The sequence below is a fragment of the Mesoplodon mirus genome, assembly GCF_964341445.2.
Source record: "Mesoplodon mirus genome assembly, chromosome: 1".
In the NCBI taxonomy this organism is placed as follows: Eukaryota; Metazoa; Chordata; class Mammalia; order Artiodactyla; family Ziphiidae; genus Mesoplodon; species Mesoplodon mirus.
In genome coordinates this window covers 31,003,537-31,029,845 of record NC_138976.1, presented here as the reverse complement: position 1 = coordinate 31,029,845, position 26,309 = coordinate 31,003,537, and the positions used below count along the sequence as shown (strand labels likewise).

Genomic DNA, 26,309 nt, shown 5'->3' with positions numbered 1-26,309 from the left:
AACACGATGCCTTCTAAGAGGATTCTGAACCAGTTAGAAGATAGGAATTACTAAATTAACTTCTACTAATAATTAGCGGTTGGCTGTACCTGCAAGTTAGGAGATCCAGAGCAATCCGGAAGCTTCCTGCAGTATAGGATGTTCAAGTCTTCTAAATGCCACATTGGGACAGATCACCCGTCCAAAGGCTTTTTCTCCTGACTTGTGTATTTGCTGATATTCCCTTTGTAAAACTACAATGCAAATACAATTTTCTTCCCTACTCTTTGGGCTTATTAAAAGCAAAATAAAAATTACTTTGGGAAGAGCTTCAAGATGGCGGAAGAGTAAGACGTGGAGATCACCTTCCTCCCCACAAATACATCAGAAATACATCTACAGGTGGAACAACTCCTACAGAACGCCTACTGAACGCTGGCAGAAGACCTCAGACCTCCCAAAAGGCAAGAAACTCCCCACGTACCTGGGTAGGGCAAAAGAAAAAACAGAGACACAGAATAGGGACAGGACCTGCACCAGTGGGAGGGAGCAGTGAAGGAGGAAAGGTTTCCACACACTAGGAAGCCCCTTCACGGGCGGAGACGGCGGGTGGCAGAGCAGGGAAGCTTCGGAGCCGCGGAGGAGAACGCAGCAACAGGGGTGCGGAGGGAGAAGCGGAGAGATTCCCGCACAGAGGATCGGGGCTGACCAGCACTCACCAGCTCGAGAGGCTTGTCTGCTCACGCGCCGGGGCGGGCGGGTCTGGGAGCTGAGGCTCGGGCTTCGGTCGGAACGCAGGGAGAGGACTGGGGCTGGCGGCGTGAACACAGCCTGAAGGGGCTAGTGCTCCACGGCTAGCCGGGAGGGGGTCCGGGAGAAGTCTGGAGATGCCGAAGAGACAGGAGACTTTTTCTTCCCTCTTTGTTTTCTGGTGCGCGAGGAGAGGGGATTCAAAGCGCCGCTTAAAGGAGCTCCAGAGACGGGCGCAAGCTGCGGATATCAGCGCGGACCCCAGAGACGGGCATGGGATGCTAAGGCTGCTGCTGCAGCCACCAAGAAGCCCGTGTGCAAGCACAGGTCACTCTCCACACCTCTCCTCCTGGAAGCCTGTGCAGCCCGCCACTGCCAGGGTCCCCTGATCCAGGGACAACTTCCCGGGGAGAAAGCACGGCGCGCCTCAGGCTGGTGCAAAGTCACGCCGGCCTCTGCCGCCGCAGGCTCGCCCCACATTCTGTACCCCTCCCTTCCCCCGGCCTGAGTGAGCCAGAGCCCCCGAATCAGCTGCTCCTTTAACCCCATTCTGTCTGAGCGAAGAACAGACGCACTCAGGCGACCTACACGCAGAGGCGGGGCCAAATCCAAAGCTGAGCCCCGGGAGCTGTGAGAACAAAGAAGAGAATGGGAAATCTCTTTGTGCAGCCTCAGGAGCAGCGGATTAAAGCTCCACAATCAACTTGATGTACCTGCATCTGTGGAATACCTGAATAGACAACGAATCATCCCAAATTGAGGAGGTGGACTTTGGGAGCAAAGATATATTATTTTTTCCCGTTTTTCTCTTTTTGTGAGTGTGTATGTGTATGCTTCTGTGTGTGATTTTGTCTGTATAGCTTTGCTTTCACCATTTGTCCTAGGGTTCTGTCCATCCGTTTCTTCTTGTTTGTTTGTTTGTTTTTACTTAAAAATTTTTTTCTTCATAATTATTTTTTATTTTAATTACTTTATTTTACTTTATTTAATTTTATCCTCTTTCTTTCCATTTTTTCTCCCTTTTATTCTGAGCCGTGTGGATGAAAGGCTCTTGGTGCTCCAGCCAGGAATCAGTGCCGTGCCTCTGAGGTGGGAGAGCCAAGTTCAGGACACTGGTCCACAAGAGACCTCCCAGCTCCATGTAATATCAAACGGCGAAAATCTCCCACAGATCTCCATCTCAATGCCAAGACCCAGCTTCACTCAACGATCAGCAAGCTACAGTGTGGACACCCTATGCCAAACAACTAGCAAGACAGGAACACAGCCCCATCCATTAGCAGAGAGGCTGCCTAAAATCATGATAAGGCCACAGACATCCCAAAACACACAACCAGACGTGGACCTGCCCACCAGAAAGACAAGATCCAGTCTCATCCACCAGAACACAGACACTAGTCCCCTTCACCAGGAAGCCTACACAACCCACTGAACCAACCTTAGCCACTGGGGACAGAAACCAAAAACAATGGGAACTACGAACCTGCAGCCTGTGAAAAGGAGACCCCAAACACAGTAAGTTAAGCAAAATGAGAAGACAGAAAAACACACAGCAGATGAAGGAGGAAGGTAAAAGCCCACCAGACCTAATAAATGAAGAGGAAATAGGCAGTCTACCTGAAAAAGAATTCAGAATAATGATAGCAAAGATGATCCAAAATTTTGGAAATAGAATACAGAAAATAAAAGAAACGTTTAACAAGGACCTAGAAGAACTAAAGAGAAAACAAACAATGATGAACAACACAATAAATGAAATTAAAAATTCTCTAGAAGGGATCAATAGCAGAATAACTGAGGCAGAAGAACGGATAAGTGACCTGGAAGATAAAATAGTGGAAATAACTACTGCAGAGCACGATAAAGAAAAAAGAATGAAAAGAACTGAAGAGTCTCAGAGACCTCTGAGAAAACATTAAACACACCAACATTTGAATTATAGGGGTCCCAGAAGAAGAAGAGAAAAAGAAAGGGACTGAGAAAGTATTTGAACAGATTATAGTTGAAAACTTCCCTAATATGGGAAAGGAAATAGTTAATCAAGTCCAGGAAGCACAGAGAGTCCCATACAGGATAAGTCCAAGGAGAAACACGCCAAGACACATATTAATCAAACTATCAAAAATTAAATACAAAGAAAACATATTAAAAGCAGCAAGGGAAAAACAACAAATAACACACAAGGGAATCCCCATAAGGTTAACAGCCGATCTTTCAGCAGAAACTCTGCAAGCCAGAAGGCACTGGCAGGATATATTTAAAGTGATGAAGGAGAAAAACCTACAACCAAGATTACTCTACCCAGCAAGGATCTCATTCAGATTTGATGGGGAAATTAAAACCTTTACAGACAAGCAAAAGCTAAGAGAGTTCAGCACCACCAAACCAGCTTTACAACAAATGCTAAAGGAACTTCTTTAGGCAGGAAACACAAGAGAAGGAAAAGACCTACAATAACAAGCCCAAAACAATTAAGAAAATGGGAATAGGAACATACATATCGATAATTACCTTAAACGTAAATGGATTAAATGCTCCCACCAAAAGACACAGACTCATTGAATGGATACAAAAACAAGACCGTATACATGCTGTCTAGAAGAGACCCACTTCAGACCTAGGGACACATACAGACTGAAAGTGAGGGGATGGAAAAAGCTATTCCATGCAAATGGAAATCAAAAGAAAGCTGGAGTAGCAATTCTCATATCAGACAAAATAGACTTTAAAATAAAGACTATTATAAGAGACAAAGAAGGACACTACATAATGATCAAGGGATCGATTCAAGAAGAAGATATAACAATTGTAAATATTTATGCACCCCACATAGGAGCACCTCAATACATAAGGCAAATACTAACAGCCATAAAAGGGGAAATCGACAGTAACACAACCACAGTACGAGACATTAACACCCCACTTTCACCAATGGACAGATCATCCAAAATGAAAATAAATAAGAAAACACAAGCTTTAAATGATACATTAAACAAGATGGTCTTAATTGATATTTATAGGACATTCCATCCAAAAACAACAGAATACACATTCTTCTCAAGTGCTCATGGAACATTCTCGAAGATAGATCATATCTTAGGTCACAAATCAAGCCTTGGTAAATTTAAGAAAATTGAAATCGTATCAAGTATCTTTTCTGATCAAAACGCTATGAGACTAGATATCAATTACAGGAAAAGATCTGTAAAAAATACAAACACATGGAGACTAAACAATACACTACTTAATAACCAAGTGATCACTGAAGAAATCAGAGAAGAAATAAAAAAAATACCTAGAAACAAATGACAATGGTGACACGAAGACCCAAAACCTATGGGACGCAGCAAAAGCAGTTCTAAGAGGGAAGTTTATAGCAATACAAGCCTACCTTAAGAAACAGGAAACATCTCAAATAAACAACTTAACCTTGCACCTAAAGCAATTAGAGAAAGAAGAACAAAAAAACCCCAAAGTTAGCAGAAGGAAAGTAATCATAAAGATCAGATGAGAAATAAATGAAAAAGAAATGAAGGAAATGATAGCAAAGATCAGTAAAACTAAAAGCTGGTTCTTTGAGAAGATAAACAAAATCGATAAACCGTTAGCCAGACTCATCAAGAAAAAGAGGGAGAAGACTCAAATCAATAGAATTAGAAATGAAAAAGGAGAAGTAACAACTGACACTGCAGAAATACAAAGGATCATGAGAGATTACTACAAGCAACTATACGCCAATAAAATGGACAACCTGGAAGAAATGGACAAATTCGTAGAAATGCACAAACTGCTGAGACTGAACCAGGAAGAAATAGAAAATATGAACAGACCAATCACAAGTACTGAAATTGAAACTGTGATTAAAAATCTTCCAACAAACAAAAGCCCAGGACCAAATGGCTTCACAGGCAAATTCTATCAAACATTTAGAGAAGAGCTAACACCTATCCTTCTCAAACTCTTCCAAAATATAGCAGAGGGAGGAACACTCCCACTCATTCTACGAGGCCACCATCACCCTGATACCAAAAACAGACAAAGATGTCACAAAAAAGAAAACTACAGGCCAATATCACTGATGAACATGGATGCAAAAATCCTCAATAAAATACTAGCAAACAGAATCCAACAGCACATTAAAAGGATCATACACTATGATCAAGTGGGGTTTATTCCAGGAATGCAAGGATTCTTCAATATACGCAAATCAATCAATGTGATACACCATATTAACAAATTGAAGGCGAAAAACCATATGATCATCTCAATAGATGTAGAGAAAGCTTTTGACAAAACTTAACACCCATTTATGATAAAAACCCTGCAGAAAGTAGGGATAGAGGGAACTTTCCTCAACATAATAAAGGCCATACATGACAAACCCACAGCCAACATCGTCCTCAATGGTGAAAAACTGAAACCATTTCCACTAAGATCAGGAACAGGACAAGGTTGCCCACTCTCACCACTATTATTCAATGTAGTTTTGGAAGTTTAAGCCACAGCAATCAGAGAAGAAAAAGAAGTAAAAGGAATACAAATTGGAAAAGAAGAAGTAAAGCTGTCACTGTTTGCAGATGACATGATACTATACATAGAGAATCCTAAAGATGCTACCAGAAAACTACTAGAGGTAATCAATGAATTTGGTAAAGTAGCAGGATACAAAATTAATGCACAGAAATCTCTGGCATTCCTATACACTAATGATGAAAAATCTGAAAGAGAAGTTAAGAAAACATTCCCATTTACCACTGCAAGAAAAAGAATAAAATATCTAGGAATAAACCTACCTAAGGAGACAAAAGACCTGTATGCAGAAAATTATAAGACACTGATGAAAGAAATTAAAGATGGTACAAAGAGATGGAGAGATATACCATGTTCTTGGATTGGAAGAATCAACATTGTGAAAATGACTCTACTACACAAAGCAATCTACAGATTCAATGCAATCCTTATCAAACTACCACTGGCATTTTTCACAGAACTAGAACAAAAAATTTCACAATTTGTATGGAAACACAAAAGACCCCGAATAGCCAAAGCAATCTTGAGAATGAAAAATGGAGCTGGAGGAATCAGACTCCCTGACTTCAGAGTATACTACAAAGCTACAGTAATCAAGACAGTATGGTACTGGCACAGAGACAGAAATATAGATCAATGGAACAGGATAGAAAGCCCAGAGATAAACCCACGCACATATAGTGACCTTATCTTTGATAGAGGAGGCAAGAACATACAGTGGAGAAAAGACAGCCTCTTCAATAAGTGGTGCTGGGAAAACTGGACACCCCCATGTAAAAGAATGAAATTAGAACACTCCCTAACACCATACACAAAAATAAACTCAAAATGGATTAAAGACCTAAATGTAAGGCTTGACGCTATAAAACTCTTAGAGGAAAACACAGGCAGAACACTCTATGACATAAATCACAGCAAGATTCTTTTTGATCCACCTCCTAGAGAAATGAAAATAAAAACAAAAATAAGCAAATGGGACCTAATGAAACTTAAAAGCTTTTGCACAGCAAAGGAAACCATAAACAAGACCAAAAGACAACCCTCAGAATGGGAGAAAGTATTTGCAAATGAAGCAACTGACAAAGGATTAATCTCCAAAATTTACAAGCAGCTCATGCAGCTCAATGTCAAAAAAACAAACAACCCAATCCAAAAATGGGCAGAAGACCTAAATAGACATTTCTCCAAAGAAGATATACAGACTGCTAAGAAACACATGAAAGAATGCTCAACATCATTAATCATTAGAGAAATGCAAATCAAAACTACAATGAGATATCATCTCATACCAGTCAGAATGGCCATCATCAAAAAATCTAGAAACACTAAATGCTGGAGGAGGTGTGGAGAAAGTGGAACCCTCTTGCACTGTTGGTGGGAATGTAAATTGATACAGCCACTACGGAGAACAGTATGGAGGTTTCTTAAAAAACTAAAAATAGAACTACCATCGGACCCAGCCATCCACTACTGGGCATATACCCTGAGAAAACCATAATTCAAAAAGAGTCATGTAGCAAAATGTTCATTGCAGCTCTATTTACAATAGCCAGGACATGGAAGCAACCTAAGTGTCCATCAATAGATGAATGGATAAAGAAGATGTGGTACATATACACAGTGGAATATTACTCAGCCATAAAAGGAAACGAAATTGAGTTATTTGTAGTGAGGTGATGGACCTAGAGTCTGACATATAGAGTGAAGTAAGTCAGAAAGAGAAAAACAAATACCATATGCTAACACATATATGGAGTCTACAAAAAAAAATAAAAGGTCATGAAGAACCTAGGGGCAGGACAGGATAAAGACACAGACCTACTAGAGAATGGACTTGAGGATATGGGGAGGGGGAAGGGTAAGCTGTGACAAAGTGAGAGAGTGGCATGGACATATATACACTACCAAACGTAAAATAGATAGCTAGTGGGAAGCAGCCGCATAGCACAGGGAGATCAGCTCGGTGGTTTGTAACCACCTAGAGGGGTGGGATAGGGAGGGTGGGAGGGCGGGAGACACAAGAGGGAAGAGATATGGGAACATATGTATATGTATAACTGATTCACTTTGTTATAAAGCAGAAACTAACATACCACTGTAAAGCAATTATACTCCAATAAAGATGTTAAAAAAATTACTTTGAACATACTTTAAAATCCTTCAAATACAACCCAATAGAAAAATGGACAAAAGACTTAAACAGACATTTCTCCAAAGAAGTTATACGGATGGCCAACAGGCACGTGAAAAGATGCTCAACATCGCTAATAATTAGAGAAATGCATATCAAAACTACAATGAGGTACCACTTCACACCGATCAGAATGACCATCATTAAAAAGTCTACAAATAATAAATGGTGGAAAGGGGGTGGAGAAAAGAGAACCCTCTTACTCTTTTGGTGGGAATGTAAGTTCGTGTAGCCATTATGGAAAACAGTGTAGAGGTTTGTCAAAAAACTAAAAATAGGGTTGCCATATGATTCAGCAATTCCACTCCTGACCATATACCCAGACAAAACTATAATTCAAAAAGGTACACACACCACTATATTCAGAGCAGCACTATTTACAATAGTCAAGTCATGGAAACAACCTAAATGTCCATCGACAGAGGAATGGATAAAGAAGATGTGGTACATATATACAATGGAATACTACTCAGCCATAAAAAAGAATGAAATAATGCCATTTGCAGCAACATAGATGCACCTAGAGATCATCATACTAAACGAAGTAAGTCAGAAAGAGAAAGACAAATACCATATGATATTACTTATAACTGGAATCTAAAACACGACACAAATGAACATATCTACGAAACAGAAACAGACTCACAGACATAGAGAATAGACTTGTGGTTGCCAAGGGGAAGAGGAGATAGGGAAGGTAAGGACTGGGAGTTGGGATTAACAGATGCAAACTATTATGTATAGGATGGATAAACAACAAGGCCCTACTGTATAGCACAGGGAACTATATTCAATATCCTCTGATAAACCATAATGGAAAAGAATATGAAGGACATATATATGTATAACTGAGTCACTTTGCTGTACAGCAGAAATTAACACATTATAAATGAACTATGCTTTCATAAATTTTTTTTAAAAATCAGTTTTAGAAACTCCTTCAAGTACAAATAAAGCAGGGTAATGTTTCAGCATCATCATTATCTCCCCACATCAGTCACCAGCTCTGTCTTGCAGCCACCCTTGGACAGACATTTATACCAGCGCTACTCAAAGTACAAAAGCTGGGCAAACTAGCATGTTTCTCACCAAAAGTTTCTATGCTAACACAAGGGTTCTTCAGCTTGTGAGTCTTTTTCTTTGGTGGCTTTTCAATCTTTTGTCATTTGGCTCTATTTTGACTGTCATGTTCACTGCCATACTGTGTTTAGTCACAATTTGCCAATTTCTCGGCATTTCCAGGACATTAAGAGTGGATGAGTACAACAGAACAGAATATGCGCGATGGGAACTGTCCCTGAAATACTGTCCCTTTAAGTCAAAGATTACCTTTGGACCAGATCTTTGAGGGTAATGTTCTTTAGGCTGTTGACTTGGCCGATGAGTAAGAAACCTTGGTCTGCTAGGTAATATCTACCAATAGGAAAGTCATACTTCAGCATGAGTGGCTAAGAGACACTCTCCTGATTTGGGGTTGGGCCAGTCAGGCACCAGTCTGCTTATCTATGCAAATGGGGGCAGCCCCGCCCACAGGTCAGGAGAGCCTGTCTTCGGGCAGGGTTGTGGTCCTTGTCCTGTGGTGAGCAAATATTGACAGAACTGGATTCCTCTTGGAACTGCAAGGAGGGTGGGTGGCTGGTTAATGACCGTCAGACTCCATACTTCAAAGAGCTCAAAATCTTTTTGTTTTGTTTTTGTTTTTAATTTTGGCCACCCCGTGCAGCTTGCGGGATCTCAGTTCCCTGAGCCCGGGCAATGGCAGTGAACGTGCCGAGTCCTTACCTCTAGACAGAGAGATTGGGACAGAAAATCTGTAAGCTAAGAAAAGGTCTCTAATTTAATTAACCCATTTCAGAGGTAAACTCCATAGAACAGCACAGAACAGCAGGAACTAATGGCCACTTACCAGTGCTGCAGTCTGAAGGCTGTGTGCTTCCTGGTCTTTTGATGACTCACTGGTATCAAGGGAAGGATAGAAAAAAAAGGGGGGGGGGGAAGCTAACATTTACTAAGGTCCTGCTGTGTGTTGGGCACTGCTCTCAGGTATTCTATACATATTTTTTCTCACTCAATCCTCAAGAGAAGGTATTATTAGCTCCCTTTGCCAGGTAGAGAAAGAGGAAAAGTTAAGTGACTTGCCAACATAATGGGGTGGGAGGTGGGGCAGGGAAGGACAAGATTTAAATTCAAATCCTTTGGATTTCAAATTCCATGTTTTTTTCCTAGACTATGCCAAGTGAGTAAGGCTATGCATGGCGTGGCTGAAGACCAAGCAGAAGGGAGGCGGAAGAAACAAAGAGATTGTGTTTGTCCATCTTTCTTGATTGTGTAGCATGGCCCCAAGGTAAGCACCTCCTCCTGTTGTCAAAAGCAACATGCAAATATATCCATTATCACTTATTATATGTTCAAGGTGAAAAATTGTGCACAAAATAATGAATTGGTTTATTTCCTGCCTCAGGCTCTGAATATAAACCAGAGCTCAGCTTTTGGCCCTGTTAAGGACACCTGTGGGGTTTCCCGGGGTCTGTGTGATGGGCACTGCTGCGTATGTGGCCCTATTAGCACAGGAAGAGGAGGCAGTGCAGAAGCTCCAAAATAAAGGGCATGGAGAGCCTGCTCTGACTAATAGCTACACTAAACAAACAAAGAAACAAACCAAAAACCTCCCCCCACCAAACCTCTGTTATAGCACACAAGCCAAACCTAATTACCAGAATGCTAAAAGTCTTTTCAAATGGACTGGGGCTTTTTTGCATGTTGAATATGCATGAAATTCTCAACTACTAGATATAATTTTTTTTAAAAAAATTATTTATTTGGCTGCACTGGGTCTTAGTTGTGGCATGTGGGATCTAGTTCAATCCCTGACCAGGGACTGAACCCAGGCCCCTGCACTGGGAGCGTGGAGTCTTAACCACTGGACCACCAGGGAACTTTAATCAGGAATTTGGACTCAGTTAAATTTGTTGACCATCAGATAAAAAGGAGGTGCTCTGCTTTGTGTATTGCTATTCCAATGGAATAAACAATCTGATAAAAAGCACATCTTAAATTTAAGCTCTTCAGTGGTTAGTCACAACCTACAGGGTGAAATCTAACCTTGGCAAGTGGGGGAGGTTTGGCCTGACTCCTTGGCCCCATCACCTGTCACTGACTTCCACTGACTTCACACTTTATAAGGGCAAATTATTTGGAGGTTACCCCTTTCCTGTGACATTCACCCCGGATGCCATTTCACACCTCTGTGTTTCAGCACATACCAGTCTCTCTTCTGGGAGCTTGGGACCTGGTAATGTCCATATAGGATCTGGAAGAACGAATCTTTCCCACATCTCACCTTCCTTGACTCCAACTCTTCCTCTCACTGCTTCTCCACATCACACACACTTCCACTGTAGGGACCACGCCTGCGCCCTCTCCATCCCTGAGCCCCAAGTTCTCTGAGAGGGTGGCTGGCATAAGTAGGTGCTCAGTAAAAAGAAGGAACCAAGATATCATGAAACAATTTTTTTTTAAATCTTGCCTGGAGTCATCAATGAGAGATAAAAGCTGGCTTTTCACTTTTCCTCTAAAACAACCACAAAGAATAAGTTCCCCAGCCAAAGAGTTCAGTAAATCCTTTCAGAGGAAATCCAAGAGTTGGTAATGTTTCAAGTAAATGTGAAATAAGAATATTTGTTCTAAGAAACATGTAAGATAATTGAAGGATAATATTCAAATATATATTGATCCTACTTGAAGCTAGTGAAAAGAAGATACAAATATAAAAGCATATCCCCTAGATACCTGGGGCTTTGGGTATATTAAACATCGCTGTTAGAATTCAGAACTAAAATGCAGCACCTTCAGTATCTGGGCCCCTTAAGAGAAAACCCCTGTGTATCAATAGTTTGAGGGGTTGAGCCTTTGCTAATTATTACTCTCAACCAGGAGGTGTCGTCAGAGACAAGCGCGTTTGCTATGGCTGCCTTCTTGAGGCTGATCACCCAAATCCTGCTCCAGGTGGAATTACTGCCGTCTCCTAAGATCCTATCCCTCTGTGGAAGCTTCAGCTGGAACAGCCAGTATACACACCTGCAGTTCTCAAAGTGTATTATACAGGAGAATCACTGGGGGGTGGCGGGAGGGGCGGGGGGAATGCTAAAATGCAGACTCCTGAGCTGCAGCTGTGGAGATTCTGATTCAATAGGTCTGGAGTGGGGCCCGGGGGTAATTTTCATCTTAAGCACCATCTTCTTCTCCCTCCAACCTCCCACTGTGAAGCGCTTTGAGAAACACTGATCTGCACCTACATAGACTGTACAATATCATCTCAAAGTCTCAACTCAGAGACAGGCTGGAAGGGGACTCATTTGTTCACTCATTCGTCAAACACCTACTGAGTCCTTACAGCCTGCCAGTCACCACTGGGTACCTTCACAAAGTCACGCAGCTTATCTTCCTCTCTCAGGCTTGAGATCCCCATCAGGGGATCAATCATAGAATCCAGTAAAGACTTAGCCTATCCTTTCTTATGTTCACCCCCATCAAAGAACCTGGCTTCCACCATGATAGGGGGAAAAGCCCCCCTTTCGCATAAAGAACACTGCCATGTTTACAGAAATTCGGCCTCTAAATTGATCCCTAATGGTTATTTTATAGGATATAAACATTCCAATGATATAGTTAGGAAGGAATCTTATTACCAAGATTCATTTTTTCAAACACAGACAAAAATAATAAATCCATGGCTTTAAAAACACAGACAAAAATAATAAATCCATGTGTATCTGAAAATCAAAATGCTGCTGAGTATGTTTCACTGCCACGTTAACTTTGTAAGTCCAAGATAAATAAAAATCCTGGTAGTAAACAGTGGGATAAATTACATTACTGTAAATAAAACAAACTAAAATTCCATTAGAAATTTTAAATCGCCATGATATGGTTACCCCGGGGGAGTTGAGGGAGAGTGCTTTCTTAGAAACTGTAATGAAAATTGCATATCCCACTATAGTTTTTCAGGCTACAGCTGAAAAACACCATCTGTTCAGTGACCAAAACTTACTATGCAAGAGTTCACCTATTTTTAACTTTCTGACCATCAGAAAAGTTTTTGTTCTAGAAAGGACTTTAAAGGTCATTAAATCCGACCTTTCACTCCACACTCAATACTGCTTTATAACATCGCAGCTGCAGAAGTGCCCTACAGCCTCTGCATGCATTCTATTCCTCTGTGGGTCAAGAGGATCACTGCCTCCCTGGAGCTCAGCCCATCTTGGTACTGTTCCAGTTTTTAGCACTTTCTACCTCACATCCTGTCTGAAAAGCAGGAAAAGCCAATTGTTTTTTTTCCCCACAAGAAAGGCTTTCCCCTCCTAGAACGGAGCAGGGTTCCTGGATTAGGATGGCATCTCGGCTGCATTGACCAGAAACCTGATCCAGTGCCTTAAACAAGGCAGGGCTTAATTCTTATGTAACAGGAAGCCCAGAAGACAGCTCAAGTGAGAGAAGCCGTGGCCTTCTTGGCCATGACTCTGTCACATGGCCACCTCAAACTTCAAGGAAGTATGAGACGGTGGGTATTTTAGCTGGTGACCAGAACAATATTTGGGTTATATCCACGAGGAAGAAGGCTGGGACAGATTTTGGGTAGGGCGATTAGCAGTCACTGCCACAGCCTGACAGTAATATCAGGTGACTAATAAGCTAACTGACTGATGAAATCTGTCTTTCTAACCATTAGAACCCTTTAGCGGCTTAGGACAGGATTATAGAAACTCTTTTTTTTTCTGTAACATCCCTTCAGATGTTTGCACACAATGATCATTTCTTTTCCTTTTCCCCATCCCAAGATGTCTCTTTTCCAAGTGATGTCTTTTCCAGGCTTGTCTCTGAAAATACTCCCATTTGTTTATATTCCAGGTGCGGCCTGACCTATAAAAAGTAATGCAGAGTCATCTCCTTCCTCCTGCTGTACACCATACTATTATTAACAGAGCCTAAAATCCCCTGAACTGAAACAGCCTGCTGTCAATTCATGCAGAGCACACCTTGAACTCAGATGCTTGTGGGGAAGGGGTAGGGCCAAGGGGGGCACACATCACTGAGAACTTACCTTGTGACAGGCACCCCACCATCTCCTTTATAAGGCATCCATTCAGAAGACCCCCCCAGGCCATATCAATCTCATTTAGCCATTGCAAGGCTGCTTTTATGGACACAAGGAAGCACTTTACATTATTACTGCTAACCTCCATCCTCCATGCTATCAGATTTAGTCCACTGCTCCTGAGCTCTGATTATTACCCCATGGACTATATATCTAGCATTTTTAGCTCTAAGTCACCTTAAAATATGATGTATCTTTGGTATTAGTTAGGATTGTGTTCAGCTGTAATGAAAAAAAAAACCCAAATAATAGCTGCTAACATAAGACAGAAGTTAATTCAAAAGTCTGGAAGTTGTTAGCCAAGTTGACATGATGTGCCAAAGTGTCAGGGATGCAGGCACCTTCTGTCTTGTTGTTCCATCATGCATGTCTTCCAGTGTCAAGGTCACCTTGTTGTCCAGAATGGCTGCTGAACCTCTAGCCACCACATCTGAATTCCAGCTGGCAGGGAAAAGGAAATTGAGGAAGGAGTAATGGCCCTTCCTTTTAAAGACATTTCCTGATAGTTACATGTCATTTCCACTTACATGCCACTGGCCAGAACTGAGTCACATGGTCACAATTTAGCTGCAAGGGGGAGCTGGGAAATGCAGTCTTTGTTCAGGATGGCTATATATCCATTTAAAAACCAGGTGACTGCTGTCATCAAAGACTGAGTAAAAAGATATTGGGAGACAACCTATAGTCTTGGCCACTCCTTCCATTCTTCATCCACGTCAGTGGTAAAAACATTAAACTATCCAAGACGAAGGCAAAAAACACCAACGATAATAGGAGATAATATTTATTGAGCATTTACTATGTGCATAGCCACTGCCCTATGCATTTTACGTGTAATAATGTACTTAATCATCACAAAAACATTGTTAAGTTGGGCACTATTATATTATAACTCCCCTGAACTGAAACAGCCTGCTGTCAATTCATACAGAGCGTGCCTTGAATTCAGATGCTTGTGGGGAAGTTGGGCACTATTATATTATTAATAATAATTATGTATTATTAATAATAATACATAATTATTATATAAGTATATAGTATAATTATGTATACTTATATTATACATAGGTGGGAAAACAGAGGCCTAGAGAGTCTGAAGCCCAACGTCATATAGTTCATAAGGGATACAAGTGTGCTTGAATTGAAGCTCATGTTCCTAATTGATCACTATAATGCATTGCCTTTGGGCAATGTGTGAGAGATGTAAACTTCTGTCTTATTTTGGCAACTGCTGTTTTGGGATTTTTTGTTTACTCACATCTGGAGTTGGCCTCCTCTACTGGAACCTCCTTTGGGTTGAAATTAATTAGTAAGACTTGGGCTTGGTCCTTCAATTAATGACTATTCCACCAGTATACCTGCTCAGGTCTGCTTAGCCCCTAAGAGTCTTGTCCTTTGTAATTTGGATAAACAGGATCAGCTCCCAGAACCAGGCTTATGCTGAAGAAAAATGAGAGATATGACCTAAAAGACAGGAGAGCAAGTGTGGCAGCCCAGCAAACACATCAGGGCAGTATGGAGGGCTGTATATAGGAGAGTTCAAGGACTTTGGGTTGTTTATCTTTGCTGTTGAGTGTTAGAGTTCTTTATATATTCTGGATACTAGACCCTTATCAGATATATGATTCACAAATATTTTCTCCCATTCTGTGGGTTGCCTTCTCATACTTTAAAAAATAGTATCCTTTGAAGCAAAAATTTTTTAATTTTGATGAAGTCCAATTTTCTTTTGTTGCTTGTGTTTTGGTGTCATACCCGAGAAGTTACTGCCAAATCCAAGGTGATGAAGATTCACCTCTATGTTTTCTTCTAAGAGGTTTATAGTTTTAGCTCTTGTATTTAGGTCTTTGATACATTTTTAGTTAATTTTTGTATATGATGTGAGGTAGGGGGTCCAACCTCTTTTTTTGCATGTAGATATCAAGTTGTACAAGAATCATTTATTGAAAAGACTATTCTTTCCTCATTGAATAGTCTTGGCAATCTTGTTGAAAACTCTGTTGACAACAGACACACACTTTTATTTCTGTCCTTTTAATTCTTTCTATTCTAATATTGATTTCAACATCTATCTGTATGTCATTACCCCATTGTTTTTTTTTTTTTTTAAAGAAGGTGTTGGGGGTAGGAGTTTATTAATTAATTAATTTATTTTTGCTCTGTTGGGTCTTCGTTTCTGTGTGAGGTCTTTCTCTAGTTGCGGCGAGCGGGGGCCACTCTTCATCACGGTGCGCGGGCCTCTCACTATCGCAGCCTCTATTGTTGCGGAGCACAGGCTCCAGATGCGCAGGCTCAGTACTTGTGGCTCACGGGCCCAGCCGCTCCGCGGCATGTGGGATCTTCCCAGACCAGGGCTCGAACCCATGTCCCCTGCATTAGCAGGCAGATTCTCAACCACTGCACCACCAGGGAAGCCCTACCCCATTGTTTTGATTGCCATAACTTTTTAGTAAGTTTTGAGGTCAGGAAATGGTAGCTCTCCAATTTTTTCTTCTTTTTCACAATTGTTTTGGCTCTATGGGCTTCCTTGCAATTCCATATGAATTTCTGAATCACCATTTCCATTTCTACAAAAAAAAAAGACGATTAGGATTTTGAAAGTGATTGCACTGAATCTGTAGATCACTTTGGGTAGTATTACCATTCTAACAATATTGGCTCTTCCAATCCATGAATGTGTGTCTTCTCATTTACTTACGTCTTTGCTCATTTCTTTCAATGGTATTTTGTAGCTTTCAATGTAAAGGTCTTGTACCTCCTTGGTTGAATTTATTTCTTGGTACTTTATTCTTTTTGATGCCCTTGTGAATGGAATTGTTTTCTTCATTTCCTTTTTGGATTGTTCATTGCTAGTGCATAGAAATAAAACTGATTTTTGAGTGTGGATCTTGTATCCCACAACAATGTTAAATCGTTTATTAAGTCTACTTGTGTGTGTCTGTATGAATTGTTTATGATTTTCTACCTATAAGGTAATGTCATCTGAGGAGAGAGATTTTCTTTCTTTCTGATTTGGGTGTCTTTCATTTCTTTTTCTTACCTAATTACCCTGGCTAGAACTCTCAGTACAATACTGAATAGCAATGGCAAGAGAGGCATGCGTGTCTTGTTATTGATCTTGGGGGAAAAGCTTTCAGTCTTTCACTATTGAGTATGATGTTAGCTGTGAGTTTTTGGTAAACACTCTTTATCAGGTTAAGTTTCGCCCACTGCTGTCACAGTGATTTTTTCCTTCTAAAATGCAAATATCATAAAGCCCTCCCTTGCTAAAAGTCCTGCAGTGAGTCCCCATTTTCTTCAGCATGAAATCAAGTCCCTTAGTATGGCCCAAAGACACTTCAAGAGTGTCTGATACCCGCTGACTTCTCCAGTTTCATGTCCCCACACCCTAGAGTCACAGACACATCATTTCCCCACACATGCTGTTCCCTCCGCTGGGAACACTACCTCCCTTTCCCAAAAGGCTCCTTTGCCACAGCCCTGTGTCCCTGCCCCTCCCCACTTCGGGCAGTCTCTGTGTCACTCCTGAGTTAATGCTCAGAGCAGCTGGTACACTAGAAAACAATCATCTGCTTACTCATTTGCTTTCCTAAACAGACCATGAGGTTTTGGAAGGCAAACACTAGGTCTCTCATTTCTGTATCCTTAGTGAATATAAAACTTCATAAATGTCTTTGGAATAAAGACTACTTTTCTGTTTTATTTATATTTATGAACATGTCCTATAAGTCCTAACAGAGGTGGATCTACATAAGGATGAGGTAACAAATTCAGTTAAAGAATCAGGAAGTTATATGCTTGGACTTTACCAACTCAGCTCCCCAAGCCCTGTTTGAGAGCCATACGCAGATTATTTTTGTTTTCACAGTAACTTGAAGAATGCATATACCTTCTTCCATCAAAGGATAACATTCTATATAAATCTTAGTGTTCTTTCTCTTTAGGTTGCTAGGACACTCAAAGTATTTAATGCTTCATTGTCCTGTAACTATATGAGTCCTAGAGTCTAGCATATTTGTTTCTTCCTGTTTATGTCTTTGCTTTTCTATTTTTATTTTAATAATCTTACTGTACATAAGCCTTTTTGGAAAAAAGTGGAGCATAAATATGTAAATATATATGCTAAAAATACATTGTATGTATTTCTTGTTAGCAGAGAAGCACACAGATTGTTAAGGTGACAATGCAGAAGAGCAGACTTAGAGCCACTGAGAAAAGAGTTTGTCTGCAGTTACTTTAGCTGCACAAGCCATTGTTGGGTTGGGGTCTCTTAAATGAAAACCAGAAATTAGGTAGATTTCCTTCATGAGGGAGTGGAAAAAATTTTGTTGGCACAGAGAAATATTTTCAGGCCCTCAAACTCTTCTCCAAATGGCTCCTTCTTATCATTACAGAGATTTTGCATCAGACGGCACTGAGAAGAAAAGGTAAACATTTCCAATATTCAGTGAATTAGAGACTCAGAGCCTGGATGAACTTGACCATCTGGAGCAAGTCCCTACCTTTAAATGAAGAAATGGCATACCCCACACTGAGCGTACACCTCCGCGATTCCTCTTCCCTTCCCCCCAGATCTAATTAGTCACCAGGCCTGTAAATTTCCCACTGGGAACTTCCCCTTCCCCCTTCCCCCCTGTCCCAAGTCTCCCACAGGCTCTAGGTCTGAATGAACGCGCAAAACTCCCATATCCTCTCCGGGGTCACCTCTTGCTGCCCATCCACGCATTCTTGGCTCTGGATTTTCTAAACGACTGAGGTGTCCTCGTGTTGCTATATGATGGCCCGTGCTATTCCTCTAGGTAGAATCTTCTCCCTTCCTCCCTCCTGCCCTCTCATCATCTGGCTCATTCCCGCTCACCCTTCAGGACACAGTTCAGACAGCTTCTCCTAATAACCCAGCACCTCTCTATGTGCTCCTGAAGCACCTTCACTGCTGTCTGTCTCCCTCATTAGGCTGTGAGCTACTTCAGACCAGGGAGTGAAGTTACCAGAGTCCCCAGAATATAAATCCTACTGACCAGAGCAGGTCTCAGGAAATGATTGTTGATCGGACGTGGACACGCTTAGCACACTGCTGTAGACACACTTAGTGAACGTGCACGAAACGGGCCTCACTCATAACAGTTTCCAGAGTATGAGACGTGGACCTCACCAACTTCCACCAGCCTGATGTTTCCCCCTCTCCCACCCCAATTCTTCTACATTTATTAAGTCCTTCCCACTCCTTCCTCTGTCTAATTGAAAAAAAAAAATTCCTTATTCCATTTGGATTTGACTTAGATTTGTTTTCAAACTGAAAGCCAATTGTCCTAAACACTGTTTATTAAATGAATTCTTTCCTTTCTTATTCATTTTGAGGTGTAGCCTTAGCTCTTATTAGATTCTTATAAATAATAGAATTTGTTTTGGGGAATTTCTCTTCTACCCTATTGGCCTATTATCACTCGGGTTTAGTTGCTGTCATCTTATTATACTTACCTGGATATTTGCTTTTTAACTTAGCTATATTTTTTCATGTTAAAAAACTATAGAGCTTACTTCAAAAAAAAAAAAGAACAATACAGGAATATTTTAAACATACAGATAAGCAAAGAAAAAATTAAATTACCCTAATGCCATGTCCCAGAGATAACTATAATTATCACTTTGATGTAACAAAAGTGGTAGCTGACTTCCACTTAACCATCTTGCCAGATTAACTGACACCTCTAGTCCTCAGTACAATGTGCTGGCTGATGTCCATAGCAAGCTGAATGGTCCCGGAGGGTGGCCTACGCACTGTTCTCAGCAACAGCGGACTGTGCTTAGCAAGAGTCAGGTGTGTTTATTCCAATATGTTATGCCAGGTGCAGTGGTTATTCAAATGGTATGATTATTTAAATATTATGTATATTGATAAAAAACAATGAGTATGAAGAGAGTAATTTCTAAGAAAAGTAAGTTGAATGCTTTGGAAAGACTCTATAAAGATAAGATACTAAAAATATTACTCAAATTATGTGTACATGAGAATTATAAACATTGGAAAGAAATAAAAATGTAGGAGTCTATACTCAGCTTGCATCATTATTTAGCTTCTCTAAATTCTTGATCCGTTTTAAAGAAACCAGTATTTCACAGTTTTACATTTTTTGGTGGTTACATTATTGGTATGTAATGCTGCCAAAAAAAAAGACAATAGACAACTTCAGAGGACTCAAAGAGTCATAAATAGAAATAATACCTATGCCAAAGTTTGGCCAATGATTATTTACTTGTTGTAGTTTTAAAAAACATTTCATTTATAAAGATTCTCCTCCTTAACCAAATTTTTCAGTGAACCGATCAGCTACCAGTGCCCACAGGCTTGGTTAAGAGAGCATGTATTATACCTTGAGTCATTTAAAAATGTATAAAAATATTGATTTTTACATAAATGAGATCATGCTATAAATACTGCTTTATCCCCTTTTTCACTGACTATATTGTAGATATGATTTCAAGTCATTAAAGATTACAACATTTTTAATGCCTGCCCAGCCCCTCCTGCTGAAGTCCTATTTAATATTTCTTTTTATTGGGCATTTAAAACTATGTACCAAAAATAAACAACCCAATCCAAAAATGGGCAGAAGACCTAAATAGACATTTCTCCAAAGAAGATATACAGATTGCCAACAAACACATGAAAGAATGCTCAACATCATTAATCATTAGAGAAATGCAAATCAAAACTACAATGAGATATCACCTCACACCAGTCAGAATGGCCATCATCAAAAAATCTATAAACACTAAATGCTGGACAGGGTGTGGAGAAAAGGGAACCCTCTTGCACTGTTGGTGGGAATGTAAATTGATACAGCCACTACGGAGAACAGTATGGAGGTTCCTTAAAAAACTAAAAATGGAACTACCATACGACCCAGCAATCCCACTACTGCTCATATACCCTGAGAAAACCATAATTCAAAAAGAGACATGTACCATAATGTTCATTGCAGCTCTATTTACAATAGCCAGGACATGGAAGCAACCTAAGTGTCCATCAACAGATGAATGGATAAAGAAGATGTGGCACATATATACAATGGAATATTACTCAGCCATAAAAAGAAACGAAATTGAGTTATTTGTAGTAAGGTGGATGGACCTAGAGCCTGTCATACAGAGTGAAGTAAGTCACAAAGAGAAAAACAAATACCATATGCTAACACATATATATGGAATCTAAAAAAAAAAAAAAAGGTCATGAAGAACCTAGGGGCAGGATGGGAATAAAGATGCAGACCTACTAGAGAATGGACTTGAGGACATGGGGAGGGGGAAGGGTAAGCTGGGACAAAGTGAGAGAGTGGCATGGACATATATACACTACCAAACGTAAAATAGATAGCTAGTGGGAAGCAGCCGCATAGCACAGGGAGATCAGCTCAGTGCTTTGTGACCACCTAGAGGGGTGGGATAGGGAGGGTAGGAGGGAGGGAGACACAAGAGGGAAGAGATATGGGGATATATGTATATGTATAGCTGATTCACTTTGTTATAAAACAGAAACGCACCATTGTAAAGCGATTATACTCCAATAAAGATGTTAAAAAAAAATAAATAAAACTATGTACCTTTCTTGATTTCCTCTTCATAGGACTGACAAACTTGGAGTTTAGTTTTATGTGCAGCCTAGGGTTTCTTATACAATTAATCTCCTTTTCTCAATTTTCACATGCCTGCTTTAAAAAAAAATTTTTTTTTAATTTTTGTTTCTCTAAAATTGTTTCTTGTTGTAAGTTGGGAGAATCCCTTCTGGCAGAGAGAATAGACCAAACACAAACTCCTAATATCCTGTCTCCAAGTGTGAGGTTAGAGTATGAGTTTGGTTGACTGAAAGCCCTTTTGTTTTGCCTTGAAGGCAATTCCTTACTGTCGCCTCTCTGGTCTGACATAAATGGCCAGGGAGCTTATAACTACCTAGAGAGCTCTAAGACTTCTATTGAAATTGCTGATAAGCCCAGGAAGTGGTCTAATAGCTTAGCTTTGCTTTTTCTGGACTCCTGTATGTAACCTAGGTATATCTTCTAAAATTATTTTTCTCAGGATTTGGACAGTAAAGGAGGCACAATACCAAATTAAAGGCACAAAGTATTCCTTACCTTCACTGCTACTTGCAACAACTGAAAAAAATTAACAATAATGTGAAGAGGCCCGGCCTTGTGGGTTACTTCCACAACACCTGGTCAAAAATAGGAGGCCAGAGGGCCTCATTAGGATGCTGGCTTCTTTCTGAAACTTTTGACAGCTCTAGGAGCTTTGAGCACTATCTGAAGCTGAAATTTCAATCACAACTTATATATTATCCTAAAGTGCACAAGCAGTATGCCTCTTAAAAGAGACCCTCTGGATTTTTCTTTATCGTCTAAAATTTGAGATTGAATACAGATTATACTTTTCATAACCAAACAGAAAAAGAATATCTGGGTACCTTTTAGGAGATGTGAGGCTTTCCGCAGGCTCTTTAATCACCAGGTGGTCTATGGAACAAGAAATTGTGTACATTTGCATCAGGACCACACCTCCAAAAAGAATTAACAGTCCAGATTGGTTAACATTCTTTAGTATCTCAAACACCTGTAATGTCTGAGGACTCCTCACAAATGTTCTCTAACAACATCTTTTGGCAAGCTGGTATAGATAAACAACTAGGGCTACGATCTGGGCATTACTCACATTTGCTAATGAAAAGCAGTCTGTACAGCAGCCTCTCAAGAAAAATCCAAAATTAAAAAACAAATTGGGAGAGATTTATTGGTATTGCAAAGGGTCTTCCACTTAAGAACATCCCTTTCTTAGTCCCCAGTATCATTTAAAATAGGATTAGTTTTAAATAAGCTTGATTTTTCCAAACTTTTCAAGCTTGTTGAAAAATCAACAAGCTTGATTTTTCCATAATTTACTGCCTAAATTATGGCACACCACAGTTTCACCAACTCACCAACTTAGCACAGATCCAGGCTTCAATTTATGTGCAGGGCACTGTACCAAGCACAACGAGTGATTTCCATGGTAAACGTTATCTAACAGGCTTTTTCCTCTCTGCCTGATGATTGAATTCAGTTGCAACCTTAGCATTCACAGAGTGACTCAGACTCCAGCTAGGAAGCCTGGCTGGGCAGTGGATGAACTTTGTACTTCGGAAATTAGGTTTTATTTAGTACATTTATGTTTCATACTTCAGGGATCCTAGAACATGCTGAGAGAAGCTGGAAAGAAATAGCTGGCTAATTCCAGGGCATCCTTGCAGCATACTGACCTAATCTGAAAACAAGATGTTGCCCACAATCACTTTCTACTGCAGCATAGCAGAATACGCCACCCCCAAATATGACTGCAGGAGTTCAGGACATGCCACCTCAAAAAAATGCCACTTTGTTGTATTACTGTGAACTGAAGGCACTTGAAAAACAGCAAATGGGGGTGAGGTATTCTCTGAACTCTCCTTATCTCCCTAGACAGATTCTCCCAAAAGAACTCAAATGTCATAAATCCCCTTCTCAGGAGTTTCATCAACCAGGGGAGATTGACTCTTATCACAGAAGAGCCTAGAAGTCGACACCACACCCAGACACACTTTGCCATAAGCTATCATGCCGCCCAGCTATTCCTCTAAGGGCCCATTAATCTTTCCTAAAAATCATTTACTCTCCCCTAAGAGGCCTACATCCTCTCTCCCCTTTCCCTATTAAGATGGTATTTAAATTTGAATTCTAAGCCACTTAGAGGAGTTACTCATTTTTCCTGGGTATCTCACATGCATACCTGAGGTATACATGTTAACAAACTTCTGTGTGTTTTTCTCTTGTTAATGTGTCTTCTATTACAGAGGCTCAGCTAAGAACTCAGAAGGGTAGGGGGGACAATTATTTTCCCTCCCCTACACTATTCATCACCACCCTGGGCATGGGAAAGTGCTACAACACAGTAGACAATGACATTCTTTCCTATAAAATTTTATTTATTACATAAAAAAATTCTATACATTTGTTAGACTAAAATACAGTTTTCGTTATAATTCTGGTAACTGAGTCATTACACAGAAAACTTAGCATTAGATCAGCACTTTTTTTCTAGTTCATATTTCTGCACAAGGAAAACATTTCAAAACTCCATTTCATATAGGCTCATTGTACTCTGAAGCCAGATGGAATTCCATCCAATTCAGAGCTCTTGGAAATTAATTTCCCAGCAAGATTTGATAACTCCAGAAAGTTAATTGCTTAATATACATATTTTTAAAGTCCTCTGAGAGCACAACACTCTGTAAAGTCTGCACTGTGTCAATAATGACAGTCACAAATACTACAGGGCTATGACCATGTCTGCGGGGCATGTTCAAGCACCTACATGTTTGTTTCCCCACCTGAATACAGTGTAGTGACACTGTAAGAAAGAAATAATAATAAGAAAAAAACTCAAAATAATGCTAAGGTAAAAGATCCCGAACCAGGGAATTCATGGAAGACTTAACCATGATCCTATACTTTGTAATGGACAAAGACCGGACATGATACAAAAATTCATCTTGACACCGTGAAATAGGATGCAAATAGCAAAACAAAACAAACCCAGAAAGACAAAAAAGGCCTCAGATTGAGAAATATGTGGCACCACAATATACTTCTCATGCTGGATTTCACAGCAGTGAGATGTCAGAACACGCTGATGGGCATTTTCTGTTCAAATCACCCCATACACTGGATGGGATCTGACTGGACAGGGTGTTAGGCTCAGAGCCTCAGAGATGAAGAGCAGGTCCCTCTGCATTGACTGATCTTTCAAACTTGGCTGCTTTATTCTAGGAGCCTATTCTAAACTCAGGAGTTCAGGAAGGCTGTGCCAGAAAGTACTTAAAGTTGGACCTTTGGTCTTCAGAAGATATGCTTTTGTCTTTGGTTGTTTTCCCAGAGCCCCTGTCATTTTGTTAGGTGCCCTCTACACTTTTCTCCCCACTCTTGTGTTAGTTGTAGCAAATCAGATCAGCTAACAACCTCCTGAATTTATTTCACTGGGTACCACATCTTTAGAAGTGCATTCAATGGTCAAGAATATTCTGAGACAGTGTAACTGAAACTTCATCATGGAGCTCCCAGTACCCTTTTATAGGATGGACAAAATCAAGAGAACCTCAACAGCAACATAATCTAGTAGCACTAAGGCAATATAGTAGAAGAAAGGTAACTTCCCCCTGTGATGTCTTTGAAAATCAAAACTAGCCAAAACAAGAGGGCCAAAAATTCTGGGAGAACACTGCTAGAACCCAGAGGGAGGGGAAAATTTACTCAGTAGTCTCTGTCTCCAATCATCAGTCCCAAAGCTGTCCTAGTATTGTTTCATTCCTATGAATCACCTCATACAATTTTTGAAAACAATCCTGGTTTAATGATCCATGTGGTAAATGAAGGAAGTGCTCACATTTTCTAGTGGCAGGTAGAATGGTCTACAGGATGCTGGTAGGACGTTCACTCCAGTCCTGTGTCCACTCGTTCCTCAAGTGTTTTCTTTTTTTTGTTGTTTTTTTTCTTTTTATTTATTTTTGGCTGCACTGTGCAGCATGTGGGATCTTAGTTTCCTGACCAGGGATCGAACCCATGCGCCCCCTGCATTGGAAGCATGGAATCTTAACCACTGGACCGCCAGGGAAGTCCCTCAAGTTTTCTTTTCAATGCTTACTTTACTCACATAGAATGGTTTAACACATTATTCCTCAGAAAATAACTAACTCAAACTAATTTCCTAGCTGATGGGATGGGTGGATCAGATTCCTATGTGAAAGTCAGGACATTTCCTTTAGGTCATACACTTCTATGACAAAAAGACATCAAATATAGATATTTACACCGGACTTAGGCCCTTTCCACCCAATATGGGAACTTCCACCTGTGGTCTCTTCCTTTGCTACTGTGGAAGGTTCAATAGAGCTCTTCTGGGGTTGGGGGGTGGGGAGGAGAGCTGACTTTTCTATTTTCTTCACCAGCCAATTTAGGACATTTCCACTGCTTTCTTCAGCTTGAAAATGTAGGTAATAATTTGATGTCTGACTATAGGTCATGACCCCCTGGAATCAAATCTTAAAAAAACTCAAATTCCTTTAAGGATGTCTGCCTGCTTTTTCAAGGGCCCAGAGGACACTCCATATAGTTGCAGCAAGCTTACCTAATAGTAAGGTGTAAATGTGAAGAAACCCACATGCTCCCTAAAGAAGGAAGGTGATGTGGATGGGGGGGAGTGGAGGCACAGTCCCATGGGCAGTGGTCCAAGGCTGCTCTAATTGTGACCAGAAAACACTCAAAACAGGAGGGAACACCTCACTGATTTACGAAGGAGAAAAAAATAACTTTTGAATTTGTCCCCCCAGCATCTGCTCCTCCAACTTTCCACTTAAAATTTTTTGTCAACTATGGACTATGGTAAGTTTGCTAATTTATCACCATCTTCAAATGTTCTTGGTCATGTTGACGGAGATTTATTTTTAGACAGTGATCTAACTGATAACACTATGCTACAGATGTCACAGCTGAGTGACAATAATAAAGAATCTAGTGTTTTGGTAGATGGATAATTACGGGGATTCCCTATTCATTTCTTCTTGGATTTTCTTGTCCATTGCAAATAATTTGGTACCTTGCCAAAAATTCATCATAGGACACATACATCCTTTCACCTCCAAGGAAA

The 26,309-nt window shown here is 40.4% G+C and overlaps 1 protein-coding gene and 1 long non-coding RNA gene across 2 annotated transcripts in view; one reads left to right on the top strand and one right to left on the bottom strand.

The window, feature by feature from the left end:
• SLC44A1 (solute carrier family 44 member 1) overlaps positions 1 to 26,309 on the bottom strand; it is a 205,738-nt gene that overhangs the window by 14,838 nt on the left and 164,591 nt on the right. The gene's annotated exons all lie outside the window — the stretch shown is intronic.
• Positions 9,085 to 11,558, top strand: LOC309804021. Its single transcript, XR_014294040.1, has 3 exons — positions 9,085 to 9,278; positions 9,677 to 9,794; positions 11,384 to 11,558. It is a non-coding gene; the product is annotated as an uncharacterized lncRNA (long non-coding RNA).